Source organism: Kogia breviceps, chromosome 17 (assembly GCF_026419965.1).
Source record: "Kogia breviceps isolate mKogBre1 chromosome 17, mKogBre1 haplotype 1, whole genome shotgun sequence".
NCBI classification, from domain to species: Eukaryota; Metazoa; Chordata; class Mammalia; order Artiodactyla; family Physeteridae; genus Kogia; species Kogia breviceps.
This window is the reverse complement of record NC_081326.1, coordinates 45,819,079-45,834,794: the sequence shown is the minus strand read 5'-3', so window position 1 is coordinate 45,834,794 and position 15,716 is coordinate 45,819,079. Positions and strand designations below refer to the sequence as shown.

The window sequence follows — 15,716 nt, the reverse complement described above, 5'->3', positions numbered from 1 at the left end:
CTCTCATAGCCCTCCTCCACTCTCCACTCAGCTCAGAGTCTGCCTCCCAGGAACCCACATGGACTGGCTTCTCCAGAGACTCAAGTCAATGCTCGGTCCTGAAGCCACAGAAGAGGCATAAGAGGTCAAAGGCCACTTCTCTCTGGACGGGGCCCCAGACTTCAGCTTTCCCAAGGCCTGGCCAGGATGCTCACAGGCCTGCCCACACACTCACTCCCTTCTGTTTGGCACCATCTGAAATTAGCTGACCAACATCTTCCTCCCTCCCTCCCACAAAGATTTATTGAGCATCTGCTATGTGCAAAGTACTATTCTAGACTCTAGAAATACAGCAGTGAAAAAGACAAAAAAAAAAAACACACAGAAAAATCTTTATCCTCATGAAGCTTGCATTCTACCAGGGGGAGCAGACGATTACCTAATAAAACAGTAAAATACTATCACTTGGTGATAGTACTGTGGGGAGGAAAAAAACAGGGAATGGAGAAGGTTTGGGAGCAGGATGGAAGGAATAAAGGGAACAGGGAAAGACTCACTGAAAAGGTGACATTTGAGCAACCTGAAGGAGATAAGGGACTGAGTCATGAAGCTATTGGGGGAAGAGCCTTTCAGACAGCAGGGACAGCAAGTGCAAAGGACCCTGAGGCAGCAGCTTTCTGTGTGTTTTCAAGGACTAGCAAGGAGACCAGTGTAACTGGGTCAGAGTGAGAGAACAGTAAGAAGTGAAATCAGAGGTCCCAGTGGGAGGTGGGTTAGGGAGGACAATCGGATTGCGAGTGTGGAGGGCCTCCTGGGCCGACGTAGTAGGGACGTTGGCTTTGACTCTGGGTGAGATGGGAGCCACAGAGGGCTCTGAGCACAGTGGAGAGAGGATCAGATGGGCTGTTTTAAAGGACCACTCGAGCTGCTGTGTGGAGAGAGGGCAGAAGCAGGAGACCTCCTAGACTGTTTCAGTAAATCCAGGTAGAAGACAGGGCTGGCTCAGTCAAGGGGCTGCAGTAGAAGTGGTCAGATTCCGGAGATATTTGGAAGGTAGAGCTAATGGGATCTGTTGTTGATCCTTCCAGGAGAGCCAGCACTGTGGCAGGATCACACACGTGGGTGCAGCCAGCAGCATTTCTCAATGCAGCAAATACCACGTGGTGGGTCTGGAGCCAGACACACCTGGGTCTGGATCCAGACTCCCTCCATAGGAGCTGCTCATCATGAGCAGGTTACACATCAGCTCTCTAAGACTCTTGTTTCTTCATCTGTCAACTGGGGATTACAATCTCTTTATCATGGGATTATTATGAAGATTAAGTGAGATAAGGTAAAAGAAGAGCTGATAAAGAGTGATGTGATTATTTCAAATAATGCAGTGTCCTGTGAATCTTGGTGCAGAGGCCCGTGGAGGGGAGGGGCAGAATCTGAGGGTCGGGGAACATGCAGGAGGGGGTTGGCCAAAGCTGGGGGCAGCCAAGATTGCCCAGGAACGCTGCTGTGGAAAGAGAACAAGGCTCTTGGGCACACACTGGCCTTCCCAAGGGAGTCTGGGGGATTCCAGAGCTCAGGCAGGTTGGGGTGGGGTGCCCTTCAGAGAAAAGATGGCCAGAAGGGAACTCCTTGGATGAAGGTGGAGCCATGGAAAATGGGAACATCCCCCAATTCTAGAGAGGATTAGGTCATCCCAGCTGAAGTCAATCAAACTCTCCCGTGGGGAGGCAAAAAAAAAGGTTTTACTAGGCCAAAACTGCAGCGATCTCTAGCAGCTGCCAGGAAAGGAGGTGAGGGCAAGGCAAGCTCTTGGGCCCGAGGCCACGAGCCACTGGAGGTCCCATCCTGCTAGAAAAGAAGACTAGGGGAGAGCTGGGGGGCAGCCCAGAAGCTGGGGAAGGGCGGAGCTGTCTGAGTTGTATGGTGGTGATGGGATGCCCTTCTGGAAAAACAGTTAGGTTCCTCATCAGAGGCAGCCAACAAAGCTTCGCACACTGGGGCTCTGCGATTCTTTTCCCCTAAGGAAGACAAAAAGCACGATTACCATCCTTCCATCAGAGACGTTCTACTGATTTATACATATGGCGTTTTGTCCCCCAATAAACCAGAAGTTTAAACTGGGGATCCTGCACTCCCCTCCTAATTAGAGAGAGCCTTGGCGGTGAATGAATGTGGGTTCAAATTCCAGGGCAGCGGTTGACCTTGGGCAAGATGCTTGACCTCTAAGTCTTGTAAAATGGGGATCACAGTACCTAGCAGGTGTCTGTGGGCAGCCATCTTCTCCCCTCCCCAAGCCCTGGGTTCAGAGAATGAAAGGAAACATACTAACTGGTGAAGGTAGACAGTCAATCGTACAGAAGGATATTTCCTGTGTGGGGAAAGCCATGGGGGCTGTTTCTAGGGGCCAGAGGGGAGAGTGCAGTGCCAGAGCGGTGCCCCGGGTGCCAGGGTGGGGACCTGGTCCTCAGTCACTGTCTCCCAGTTCAAACTCCCCTTCCTCCTAGGCACCACCACCTGTTCCCACTCCTCTCAGGCCCTGAAGAAATGGTACAGAGCCCTTGGGAGAGGAAGCATCCTTTCCCCAGACACCCTTGGGGCTAGAAATCCCCCAAACCCGACGTCCTCCACCAAGGCGCTGACGTCAGCCTGAGACGGCGGCTGCTGAGCTTTTCTGGTAACCTCTTCCTGCCAGCGGCCACCTCCGGGAAGGACAAGGTTGGGCCCCGGGCCAAGTCCAGCAGCTGCTCCGCACCTGCCCGGCCTACTCAGACCGTCTCGCAATCCTGGGGCATTGAGGGGCAGGGGTGGCTGGCAGGCCATTCCCCCTCCCTGTCGCCCACCCTCTCCAAGAAGCCAACCGCAGATTCCTAGTGCCTCCCCTTGCAGGTGGAAATGGAGGCAGAAGTTCCTCCACTCCCTCCCTCCCCCTCCCCCCTCCCCCTCCCCCTCCCCTCCCCCTCCCCCTCCCCTCCCCTCCCCTCCCCTCCCCTCCCCCTCCTCTCCCCTCCCCCTCCCCTCCCCTCCCCCCCTCCCCTCCCCTCCCCTCCCCTCCCCGCCCCCTCCCCCTCCCCTCCCCCTCCCCTCCCCTCCCCTCCCCCTCCCCTCCCCCTCCCCTCCCCTCCCCTCCCCTCCCCCTCCCCCTCCCCCTCCCCTCCCCCTCCCCCTCCCCACCCCCTCCCCTCCCCCCTCCCCCTCCCCACCCCCTCCCCTCCCCTCCCCCTCCCCCCTCCCCTCTCCCCCTCCCCCCTCCCCTCCCTTCCCCCCTCCCCCTCCCCTCCCCCCACATTCCCCCCCCACCCCCCATGACTGCTCTTTTCCTGGTCCCATCACAGGCTTCTACAGGCATTTGAGTCTTGTGTCCACTAACTCTGTAGGAGACAGAAGCTCTGACCCCCTGGCCCCCTGTAGGGATTTTTAGGCCGAGTTATAGAATTTTAGAGCAGACATAAGGATCTCTCAAACCAGGCTGGTGTTCTTCAGTGAGTGGCTTCTGGGTGCCAGGCACAGCACTAATTAACCCTGACAACAACTGCACAAAGGGAGACATTGTGATTGAGCTGTTTGTTTGCAGATGGGAAAATGGACACAATGAAAATGGACTTGAGCAACTTGCCTAAGGCCACATGGCGGAGCAAGCCAGGTCTTGTGACTTCAGAGTTGAACTTTGCTACCATGTTACACTTCTCAAAGCATATTCCGTGGATCCTTTGTTCCCGTAGGTCTGCAGGAATGAGAGAAACCTGTGGTCAAGCATGCCAGGGAAGTACTCTAGATTCAGCTCCACTTTTTGGAATGTCTCAGAGCATATTGACAGATTAAAGCCCCTAAAAAGTCCTTCAGTGAGTAAATCAGTTTAACTCTCTCTAACCCAGGGTTTCCCAAACTTATTTGCACCTGGGAACCCCACCGCTTTTTACAAACGGGACACTGTTACCATCCTGGAGAATGTGCTGTGGGAGATGCCACACAAGATCACATTACCTGTCTTGTTCAGATAGCGCCTGGCACATATTAGGAGCTCAATAAACATGGACTGGATAAAATTAACACACATTTCCCCCCATTTCTGGTCATCCTGGCCCATTCCCCAAGATCCCTTTCCCTGAAGAGTCCCTCAGCCATGGAAGATACTTCACATCCTACAGATGACCCACTCCTGATGGAACCCCTGTGTGGGTCTTCTTGGCTGTGCTGGGGGTCACATGGAGAGAAAATTCCGTTTGGGCAGCTCCTGAGGCCTCCCCTATTTTAGCCCTCAGAAGTCTCTATTCTAAGGACAAAGGGAAAGTTCTGAGACACTTACATTCAGTTTTGGCCAGCAGGCATATGGGTGTGCATGAGGGTGTGAAAACCTCCCCACACCATCATCCTCTCCCAGCCCCTCAAGCCCTCCCAGCAGGACAGGTGCAGACCCTGAGGTATCTTTCCACCCCCTGCCAGCACGCACACCTCCGTGTTCACCTTCCCTGGCACCCTGCCCCATCACCCCTCGCTCCCCCCCTCTACTTTTTTTTTTTTTTTTTGGTGGTACACGGGCCTCTCACTGCTGTGGCCTCTCCCGTTGCGGAGCACAGGCTCCGGATGCGCAGGCTCAGCGGCCATGGCTCACGGGCCCAGCCGCTCCGCGGCATGTGGGATCCTCCCGGACCGGGGCACGAACCCGCGTCCCCTGCATCGGCAGGCGGCTTCTCAACCACTGCGCCACCAGGGAAGCCCCCTCCCTCTACTTTTTATACCCTATCAGCCCCTCTTACTTCCTTCCCTCTCGGACTCGCTTGAACTCCAGGCTAGACTGGAATCGGAACCTCACTGGGGACCATGAACACACAGCAGGCCAGACCCCTGCTCAGAGATTCAGGTGTCACTGCTGTGGGACGGGGCTCAGACCTTCTGTCCCTTCAGATACAGCGAGGTCAGGAACGACGGATGCTCGCCAGTACCCATCGCCCTTTTTCCCGTCCTTTGGTGACACCCCCTTGGCAAGCCTCCTAGCTCGGAGCAGGTGCCATGGCGCCCCACCTACCTGCTCCTGGCTCCTGAGCACTGCTGGGAAAAGGCCACCACCACAGCACTGGCACCACTATGGACTCAGACTCCCATCTCGGTGCCACCTGCCAGCACATGTAGCAGTCCTGGGTCTAAACCACTTACTATTCTGGGTCTTCATCACTCTCCCCGTGCTCCCTTCCAACCCCAAGTCTAATGCTTAGCTTCTTGTCTCCTACTACTGGGAAAAAAAAATTGAAGCCACTGGGATCACATGATTTCCATCAAATTCTTGCTCCCTACCAATTCTGCTACTGCCACCCCACTGCTTTCCTGTTAATTTTAGAAGCAGGCCAAAATCCAGGTCACATCCCCCAGCCTATGGAGTCAGGCTGCCAGGGTTCCAATCCCATTTACATCCCTTCCTGGCTATGTGATCTTGAGCAGATTTCTGAATCTCCTCAGTGCCTCAGTTCCTCAGCAGTGAAGTGGGATGATGCTTGCCTTTACCTCACAGAGTTGATGGAAGGATTAAACGAGATAAGCCACACAGAGAGCTTGGCACAGGCAAATGCTAACAAAGGCTAGTTATTGTCACCTCCCTCTCTGCCTCCTCCAAACCTCGTTCCATCATTATGAACCTCTCCCTGTTTCTAGCTCATTCCTCTCCGCCTATAAAGAGACTCCTGTCTCTCCTGTCCTAAAAAAAATCTCTCCTTGATTCTATGTTCTTGATTTCTCTCGTCCCTTCTCATCCAAACTTCTCAGAAGCATCCTTTGTCAGCTTGTTCCTTTCCTTATCTCCCTTCTGTTCCTCAGGGACGTGGCTTCTGGCTCTACCATAGTTCTGACATTTGTCGGGGTCACCAAGGACCTGGCTACGACCAGTGGGTACGTCTCAGTCCCTGACCTCTGCCTCCTGCCCTTGACTTTGTTAATCATGTCCTCCTTTGTGAAACTGTGGATGGCTTGGCTTCCTTATCACTCCCTTGGTTCTCCTTGTACCTCCTCTGCCTTCCCCTCTCTGTCTCTGGGCTTCTCATCCACCACTGGCCCCAGGGAGGCTGTGGGGACCCGGAGTCTGTCCTTGGTTCATGGGTCTCCTCTGCCCTCACATTCCTTTCAGGTGATCTTAGCAGCTCTCATGGCTTCTACTTCCACTTGGTGGTTGATACCTGCTATGAGATGAATTGTGTGCCCCCAAATTCATACGTTGAAGCCCTAATCCCCAATGCTACCGTATATGGAGACAGGGACTCTACGGAGGTGGTTAAGATTAAATGAGGTTATAAGTTTGGGCCCCTAATCTGATAGGACTGATATCCTTAGACAAAGAGGAAGAGACACCAGAAATCTCTCTCTCTCTCTAGGCTCACACAGAGAAAAGGTCACCTGAGGACACAGCGAGAAAGTGCCATCTGTAAGCCAGAAAGAGAGGTCTCACCAGAAACTAACTCTACTGGCACCTTGATCCTGGACCTCTAGCCTCTAGAAATATGAGAAAATAAATTTCTGTTATTCAAGTCACCTGGTCTGCGGCATCTTGTTATGGCAACCTGCGCCGACTAATACAGTCCCTAAGTATACCAGTTAGCTTTTTCTGCATAACAAACTATTCCAAAATTTAGTGGTCGAAAACAAAAACCATTTATTTAGCTTACCTTTCTTCAGGTCAGCAGTTTGGTCTGGGCTCAGCTAGGCGGCTCCTCTGGTCTTGGGTCTGTGGTCAGCTCCTGGTTTGGCTGGGCACTGGTTGGTCAGGGTGGCATCAGCTGGGATGGCTCATCTCTGCTCCATAGCGTCTCTCATCCTCCAGCAGGCAGGCCCAGGCTTGTTTTCATGGCAATGCAGCAAAGTTCTAAGAAAGCAAGCAGAATGGAGGTTTGGAAGGAAAACCTCAAACTACACAGACATCTGGGCCTTTCCATTCATACCTGGTCCTCTGGTAGTTGACTTCTCAAATATCAAGATGTCTTGAACAATGAACTAGGAATATAGAATAATAATTAAATAAGAAAAAGAATATATATATATATATATCTGAATCACTTTGCTATACCGCAGAAACTAACACAACATTGTAAACCAACTATACTTCAATAAAATAAATTTTTTTAAAAAGAATAATAATTAAATAAGTAAACTCTGGGAAAACACATAGCATTTTAAGGGATAGTTGACAGGACTTGACAGATGTAGAGTGAGGAAGGATGAGGAAAACAGGCCTCCTCCTGGGTAGACAGTTTGCTGGACTGGATGGAGGGTGGAAATAATCTTCCAACCACTTATTACTTGTTGGATACTGTTCCAAGCGCTTGGTACACACAGAACACCGAGGTGATTGAGAAAATGTCTCTAGAGCCAGACTTGCCTGAATTTGAATTCCAGTTCAGCCACTGACACAGAGAAAGTCACTTAAACTTTCCAGGCCTCTGTTTCCTCATCCGTAAAATAGGCATAATAATGGCACTTACCTCCCCGAGTTGTCATGAGGATGAAATGAAATGATACATGTGAGCCACATAGAAGTGCCTGGCTCATATGGTGCCCTCTAAATATCTGTCATTGTCATTATCGTCTCATTGTCATTGTTTGTCTCAACCCATGACGTAGGTGATTTTGTCTCTATTTTACAGGTGAAGAAACTGAGGCTTGGAGAGGTTAAATAAATACCCTAATATGCAAGATTAGGATGTGGCTTTGGACCCAAGTGGTCATAACTCCAGAAGCTATGTCCTTTTTTTAAAATTGAAGTATAGTTGATTTACAATGTTGTGTTAGTTTCAGGTGTACCGCAAAGTGATTCGTTTATACGTATACATAAAATATATATATATACTTTTTCCTTTATAGGTTATTATAAGTTAGTGAATACAGTTCCCTGTGCTATATAGTAGGTTCTTGTTGTTTATCTATTTTATATATAGTAGTATATATCTGCTAATCCCAATCTAATTTATCCCTCCCTCCCCTTCCCCTTTCGTAACCATAGGATTGTTTTTCTATGTCTGTAAGTCTGTTTCTGTTTTATAAATAAGTTCATTTGTATCCTTTTTTAGATTCCACAAATAAGTGATATCATATGATATTTGTCTTTCTCTGACTTACTTCATTTAGTATGATAATCTCTGGTTCCATCCATGTTACTGCAAATGGCATTATTTCATTCTTCTTTATGACTGAGTAATATTCCACTGTGTATATATACCACATCTTCTCCATCCATTCATCTGTCAATGGACACTTAGGTTGCAGAAGCTATGTTCTTAATCACCGCTTCCTTCATATTCCTCCATCTACCATTCATCCACAGGAAGGGAGCATGTTTGGGCTTAAAGATAATGAGTATGGTTTTAGATATAGGTGTGGAGTTGCCTCTAGGACAACCAGGTAGAAACTTCTATTCAGCAGCTGGGTTTGTATGTGGAGTATAGAAATCAAGATATTGTAGACAGATAGGGATTGAGCCACTGGCGGATAACATCATACAGGGAGATGGTAGCATGAGAACGGAGGAGTGCCCAGGGCACATTTAAGGAGAGGATGGAGGAAAAGGATCCCGTAAAGGAGCTTGAGAACGAGCAGCCAGAGAAGGGAGAGGGAGGCTTTGGAGGAAGGGAGACCATAAGTCTGAGTTTGCCTGTGGGAGTATTGGTTTAGGACAGCCTGGCATAATAATTAATGAGTGCCCTTTTTCACTTTAAACAGTGGCCCAGTTTGGAAGATGAATTATATATCCACCCTTCTTAGAAGGTCAAGGAGGAGGAAATGCAGATGTGAAATGCTGCAAAGAGGACAAGCAAGGTAAGTTTGGAAAGTGGGTTCTGTTGGAATTGGATTTGGCAAACTGATGACCTTGGAGAGAGGTTTCTGAGGAAAAAGATGGAAAACAGATTGGATCAGGCTGAAATCTGAATGAGACAAGTAGAGATAACAAACGTTCACAAGTCTTTCCAGAAGCTTGTCTGGGAAGGGAAGAAAGAGACAGCTATAAGGAACGGAAGAGAAGGACTCCTCCTCCGAGCTGCGCTCCATAGTGAAGGGATTCGAGCATGTCAGACCCAACAGGGAGGAAGCCAATGGATAGAGAAACTGACAGGCAATCAAGAAGATTGCTGATGTATCGAGGTCCCTGGGGAGCCAGAAAGCACTAGAGTTCAGAAAAATGGGAAAGAGCCTTTTTCTCTGGCTGTGCCACCTGACATTTGGGATCTTAGTTCTCTGACCAGGGATCGAACCCGAGCCCCCTCTGCAGTGGAAATGCAGAGTCTTGACTGCTGGACCGCCAGGAAATTCCTAGGAAAGAGCCTTGAAGAAATAAAGTGGGAGATTTAAGAAATGGTGGGGAAAATTGTCCCAAGGAGGTGGGTTTCTGGGCACGGAACTGATGAAGGGGACAGCATCATCTTGCAGACTCGTTGGGCTGTGGTAGAGCATGGTCAGTGATGCCTGGGTCTTTCCTTGGCCATAGACTCTTCACCCCCACCCCCACCCCAAATGCACATACCTACACGTGCATGATTTCTACACATGAGTCAGGAGGCTCACGGCAAACTGATGCCCACAGAGGAGTCCAGACCGCGGTGAGGAAGCTCTGCTCCCTAGAGCACTTTCCCGGGGCTTGGGTGTCCTCACCCCAAAAATCGGTTCTTTCCATCTCCCCCAACTGATCCATAAATGCTCTCAACAGCCACGAAGGCAGCTCCTTCTTCATTTTAAAGGATTTTCATAACAACTCCCAAGTTTGTAGGTTACTTTTCGCCAGTTACAGTCAAGCCCAGCTGCATCCGGGTACCTCAAGGGGAGAGGTTCCTTAATCTCATCGATGTGGTTACTGGAAGTCTCTTCCTAGGAAGGGTTCTCCTGAGGGTCCTTCCTGGAAACCCATAGGCCCATTCCTGGAGTCTGGGCTCCCCTCCTTGACCAGAGAGGAATGCCCTTTCCAGCTGCCCCCTCCAGACCCCAGGCCGCATAGCCCTCTGGGTGCTGAGCCTCTGACTGAGGCTGCTCCTTTCACTCCCAACCCATGGAAAGACTATGTCTGTAAGAATTCTCTTCATCTCTTACACTTTATCATCTAATGAATATTAATCAGATAGAGAACAGCGCCTTTCATTTACTCAGCAAATGTTTGTCAAGCTCCACAGCATTCCAGGTGGAGTGCTGGGAAAGCAGAGGGGGTTAGTGCGTGCTCCCGGTGCTAGAGGCGTCGTTCTGAGGCCACGCCTGCTTTGTCCTATAAGAGCCCACCCAGCCACCCAAAGAATTCTGAAGAGTTGACAGCATTTAGAAGCAGTGTCATATGAATCGCCATAGAATTTTGGCTTAAGATGGCGAAAGTCTTTACTGCTATTAAACAGTAGTTTATTTCTATAGAAAGAGAGGCCTGTATAGAGGTAGTATGACAGGGGAAGGTAGGTCTTATTATACACTGCAGATGATGGATCGGAGACACAGAGAGGTGAGCAGTGCCTTGAAACACTGCAGGTGATCAGTGAGGGGCCAGGGGACAGCCTAGACCCTCTGTCTTCTGAACTGGAGGAGGAAGAATCCAAGAGGAGACAGGAGAATACAGAGAGAAAATAACCTGGAGAAGAGTTGATGAAGAAGTGGGGAAAGGGCTTCCCTGGTGGCGCAGTGGTTGAGAGTCCGCCTGCCGATGCGGGGGACACGGGTTCGTGCCCCGGTCCGGGAGGATCCCACATGCCTCGGAGCGGCTGGGCCTGTGGGCCATGGCCGCTGAGCCTGCGCGTCCGGAGCCTGTGCTCCGCAACGGGAGAGGCCACAACAGTGAGAGGCCCGCGTACCACCAAAAAAAAAAAAAAAAAAAAAAAGAAGTGGGGAAATAGTCAATGAAGTGATGTGGATAGAATAGACAACAGACAGAGGTGGGTCGAATCTTTGAATGGACAGACAACTAAAATCCTCTGACAGAAGGAGAGATTCCCAGATCTCTTAATTCCCGGTGCATGGGTGCCATGGCCTCAGGCAGACTTGAGTCCCTTGCAGAAAGGGCAGCCCCCTGACCCCACCACAATTCCACCCTGACCCCTTTCTCTTGTCACCACCCTGCACCAGCCCCTGTTTCAGCGAGCATGCTCTCTCACCCAGGACTTGCTGCCATGACCCCTCTCCAACCTGCATGCCCCCCCACCCTCTGGACACCTCCCCTGGTGGCCTCACAGCCATCTCAGTGACAACGTTTCATTCATTTATTACATTCCATCTTGCAACCTGCATTGTGTGCCAGGAGCCACTTGTGCCAGGCTCAGAGGAGACAATAGACAGCAAGCAGACATGGGCCCGCCCTTACTGGGAAGATAGAGATAAGTCAAATAAGCAGCAGCTTGTTACAATACATTGTGAGGACACCCTACTCACCCTATCCCACCTTCAAGCCTGGATGCTAGCATCATCATCAAGCAGCAGTTGGAGCCTCCCAGAATCCTGGGTCTTCCGGGCTTCTCCACCTCCTGCATGCCCACATGTCCAGGTGATTCTCTGTGCCAGTATGTCATCTCCTTTTCTTTCTCCATGACCTCTGCCTGGACTCCTAGTCTACCACCTCCAATCTCCACCCAAAACCCTCCTCCACATTGCTGCCCAAGTTTCCTTTTCTAAATTAATATTGTGATCACAGTATTCCCAAGATTAAGAGCTTCTTTATAGGAACTTCAAAGAGAAATAGTCAGAAAGTCATTAGAGATAGAATTTAATTCAAGACTCTTGGTCCATAAGAGAATAAGTAGTTGTGGACACACACACATACACACACACACACACACACAGAGCATGTAAAAGAACTAAATAACATAAATAATAAGTTAGAACTAATTTATATGGGGTTTTCCCCCTAAAGATAGATAATAGAAGAGACTGAGGAAAATTCACCAAAATTGACCATATTTTAGGAAATAAAGAAAACCTTAATAGATTTCAAAAAGCAGAGTACAAACAATCTTCTGATTGTAATACAGTAAAACTAGAATTTAATAACCAACAGAAGATAAAAAGTCACTACCACCTGGAAATATGTTTTAAAAATGTAACCTAAGCAACTTGAGTTAAAGAGGAAATACAAATCAAGAAAGGAAGATAATCTAGAAAGTAATAACAAACTCTTTGGAAACATCAAAAATGATGAATGCACGAAACTTTTATCCATGCTCTTTTTTCCCTACCACATTTGAAAACCCTCTCTATAGCTTGTACCCCGTGACACCCTACCCACCTTTCTCTGTTCTCCTCATATTTCCTTGGCTTTTGCCACTGAATTTCTCAACAGTTCTAGAAGCTGCCACCTTCTTTTACCCCTCCACACCTTTGCACCTTTATGCCATTTGCCTGGAATGTCCTTTCCCTTCTTACCTACCTAGCAAACTACCTACCTGTTTACTCATTAAGACTCAGCTTTGTGGTCCCTTCCTCTGTGACGCCTCACACAGAATCGTCCACCTTCCCCCTGTCCCCAGAAGCCTTGGCACCGTCCTCTGGAGAAGGTGGTGAGTGAAAAGAGAACCCGGGTCAGGTCTCAGCTCCCCAGGCCAGCAATTTCAACACTGTGTCACTAACACCCAACTCCCTTGCCCCTGTCACCTTCCACCCTCTTGGCAGCTGGCTGCATTTCTAGGGGCTCTTTGCTCTAGGTCAGTTAATATCGATAGATAAAACAAAACAAAAACAGGAAATTGTGTAAATTCTGCACAGGAACAAACTCATCTGTCCTTAGCTGACCCCCACCCCCTTTAGGCTGGCTCACAAATAGCCTCCTCTTGAGGCCCTCACACAGTGGTGGTTCCCAGAATGTGTCCCAGAGATTACATGTGTCCTTTGAGATATGAATGAGGTTTTCTGTGTTTTGTTTTGGAGGAAGTTAAGGAAGGAAAGTGTTTCCCAATAAATTTGGGAAATGCTAGGTTAGACAAAAAGTTATATCAAATCCCACGATGTACACTTCAAACATCTTACAATTTTATATGTCTATTATACCTCAATAAAACTGGAATTTCCAAAAAGTGTTAAACTGGTCTCATGTTGAACAGTTTATCAGGGGACTACCCTGGTGGTCCAATGATTAAGAATCTGCCTTCCAATGCAGGAGACGTGGGTTTGATCCCTGATTGGGGAACTAAAATCCCACACACCATGGGGCAACTAAGCCCGCGTGCCACAACTAGAGAGCCCGCGTGCCGCAATGAAAGATCCCGCATGCTGCAACTAAGACACGATACAGTCAAATAAATAAATTAATTAATCAGTTTAAAAAACCAGTTTATCAGAACTTTTAATCACTGATAAACATTATGAAACACCAAATAGTATGCAAATTTTCCCAGAGTTCTTGAACTTGGAACCTTTTAGTTAACCATGCCCTATTACATCGTGAAGAACAATAACATTTTCTTCTTCTTCTTCTTCTTCTAAGATTTAATTTTACTTATTTTTGGCTGCATTGGGTCTTCATTGCTGCGTGGGCTTTCTCTAGTTGTGGTGAGCGGGGGCTACTCTTCGTTGTGGTGCATGGGCTTCTCCTTGCGGTGGCTTCTCTTATTAGGGAGCATGGGCTCTAGGTGTGCAGGCTTCAGTAGTTGTGGCATGCGGGCTCAGTAGTTGTGGCGCACGGGCTTAGTTGCTCCGTGGCATGTGGGATCTTCCCGGACCAGGGATTGAATCCGTGTCCCCTGCATTGGCTGGCGGATTCTTATCCACTGTGCCACCAGGGAAGTCCCAAGAACAGTAACTTTTTTTGAAACAGAGTGGAAAGTGCTACACTCCTTTTCCTCACCATTAGTGGCTGACCTGATCTTTTGTTTTACTGGAGAATTTGAAGCCATACAGAAACTGCTCCCTGATCCAGCTTCCTCCCTGACACAAACTCCCTCTCCTTCACATTTTCTCTTACTTTCCATAGACCTCAGAGAATCATTCTTTCCTTATTCTTTCCTTATATTCTCAATGCAGTACATTCCCTTGCTCCATTTGTCTCCTTATTCATCTCTTTCTCTTTCCTGATACCACTTCTCCACTTTCAGTCATTCTTGTCTTAGTGTGGAGCCTCCTAGAAGCAGACCCTGAGGTGGGAGGGACTGGGTAGGTGAAAGGGGGTGGGGTGGGGAAGGAGTGATACGGGAAAAGAAAGTCACCAAAAGCAATGGCAAGCCGAGTACCACAGTGAGCACTGGAGCCGAATCCCGCAGGGCAAACTGGAAAACATTACCGATCACGTGCCTCCGAAGTATTCCTGCGAAGGGGTGAGGGAGCTGGGGCATTCATGCCCCATATGCCAGGCGTCGGTCAAGGGCTACACAGGATGAGGGGTTGTTATTTCCCAGGCACTCCCCCTCAGCTGTGTGTTTGCCAAAGTGGGTTCCCACACCTTTAAACCAGTGGTTCTCAACTGGGGTGATATTGTCCCCCCAGGGGACACTTGGCAATGTCTGGAGACATTTTTGATTGTCACACTGGTTGTGGAGGTGCTAATAGCATCCAGTGGATAGAAGCCAGGGATACTGCTAAACACCACAATACACAGAACAGATACCCTCCTCTCCAGCCCTCCACCCCAAGCCTAACAAAGAATTTCCTGGCCCCAAATGTCAATAGAGCTGCAGCTGAGAAACCCTCACCTTTAACAGTGACACAGGTCCTGGCAGAGTGCATGCCAGAAATGGTAGGGGGACCCTTGAGAATATGGATAGAGTCTGCTATGGTGCTCGAGGCACTCTAGTCTAACATCAACCACAAAATTCTCTCAACCTTGCTTCCCCTTAAGCAGCCATCCCATCTGTTGTGGACTGAATGTTGTCCCCCCAAGATTCACTGTCCCCAGATGTGATGGCATTCGGAGGTGTGTCTTTGAGAGCTAATTAGGATTAGATGAGGTCATGAGGGTAGAGCCCTCCTGAATGGGATTAGTGACCTTGTAAGAGTCCTAGGAGCACTCCCTTCCTCTCTCTACTCTCTGCCACGCGAGGACACAACGAGAAGTCAGCAGTCTACAACCCAGGAGAGAGTTCTCATCAGAACCAGATGGTGCTGGCACCCTGATCTCGGACTTCCAATCTCCAGAACTCTAAGAAATAAATCGCTGTTGTCTATAAGCCACCCAGTCTGTGGTGTTTTGTTAGAGCAGCGTGAACGGATTCAGACACCACCCCTCTCTCTCCTACTCTCACACAGCTGAAGAGCACCCACCCCTCTGCTCCCACGTCCTCACACCCAGTCTCCTGCTGGCCACCTGTGATCTGGCCTCTCTCATCACGACTCTGAATATCTTTCCTCCGGAGATCACTAGTGAAGTCATGATTGCTAAATTGACACTTCTTGGAACTTACTTTGCTGCACTTCTCTGCATTCTTTGAAACTCGTCTTCCTGGCTTTGGGACACCCTATGGCCCTGGTTCAGCATCTATTGCTCCAACTAAGTGAAGACTAGTCGCTGGCAGCAGGTCAAGGGGAGCTGGCAAGGACCTGGAAACCAAGGAACCTGAGCCCACGTAAATGCAGGGGAATAAGGCCATCTCGGTGAGTCAGAAGCCAGACAAGCAATTCTAGAGAACAAGGTGCCCCAAGGGCAATGCCAGGAGGCATTCCAAAGGCAAACAGCAGCCTGATGAAGCTCCCAGGAGCATGCAGCATGAGGTCCCAGAGCTGAGACGGCAGCAGGAGGGCTGCAGGGTCGGAGGAAGTAGAAGGGGATGCTGGTCCAGAGCAATCACAGTGCTAGTGCTGGACACGAGCACTGGCGATTATCC

General features: G+C 49.3%; 1 long non-coding RNA gene across 1 annotated transcript; it reads right to left on the bottom strand.

The window, feature by feature from the left end:
• Positions 1-357: 357 nt before the first annotated feature.
• On the bottom strand, positions 358-12,530 carry LOC131743994 (uncharacterized). Its single transcript, XR_010837601.1, has 5 exons — positions 12,351-12,530; positions 8,071-8,293; positions 6,624-6,820; positions 3,590-3,697; positions 358-1,994 (listed from the first exon to the last, which is right to left on the bottom strand). It is a non-coding gene; the product is annotated as an uncharacterized lncRNA (long non-coding RNA).
• Between the last annotated feature and the right edge of the window lie 3,186 nt (positions 12,531-15,716).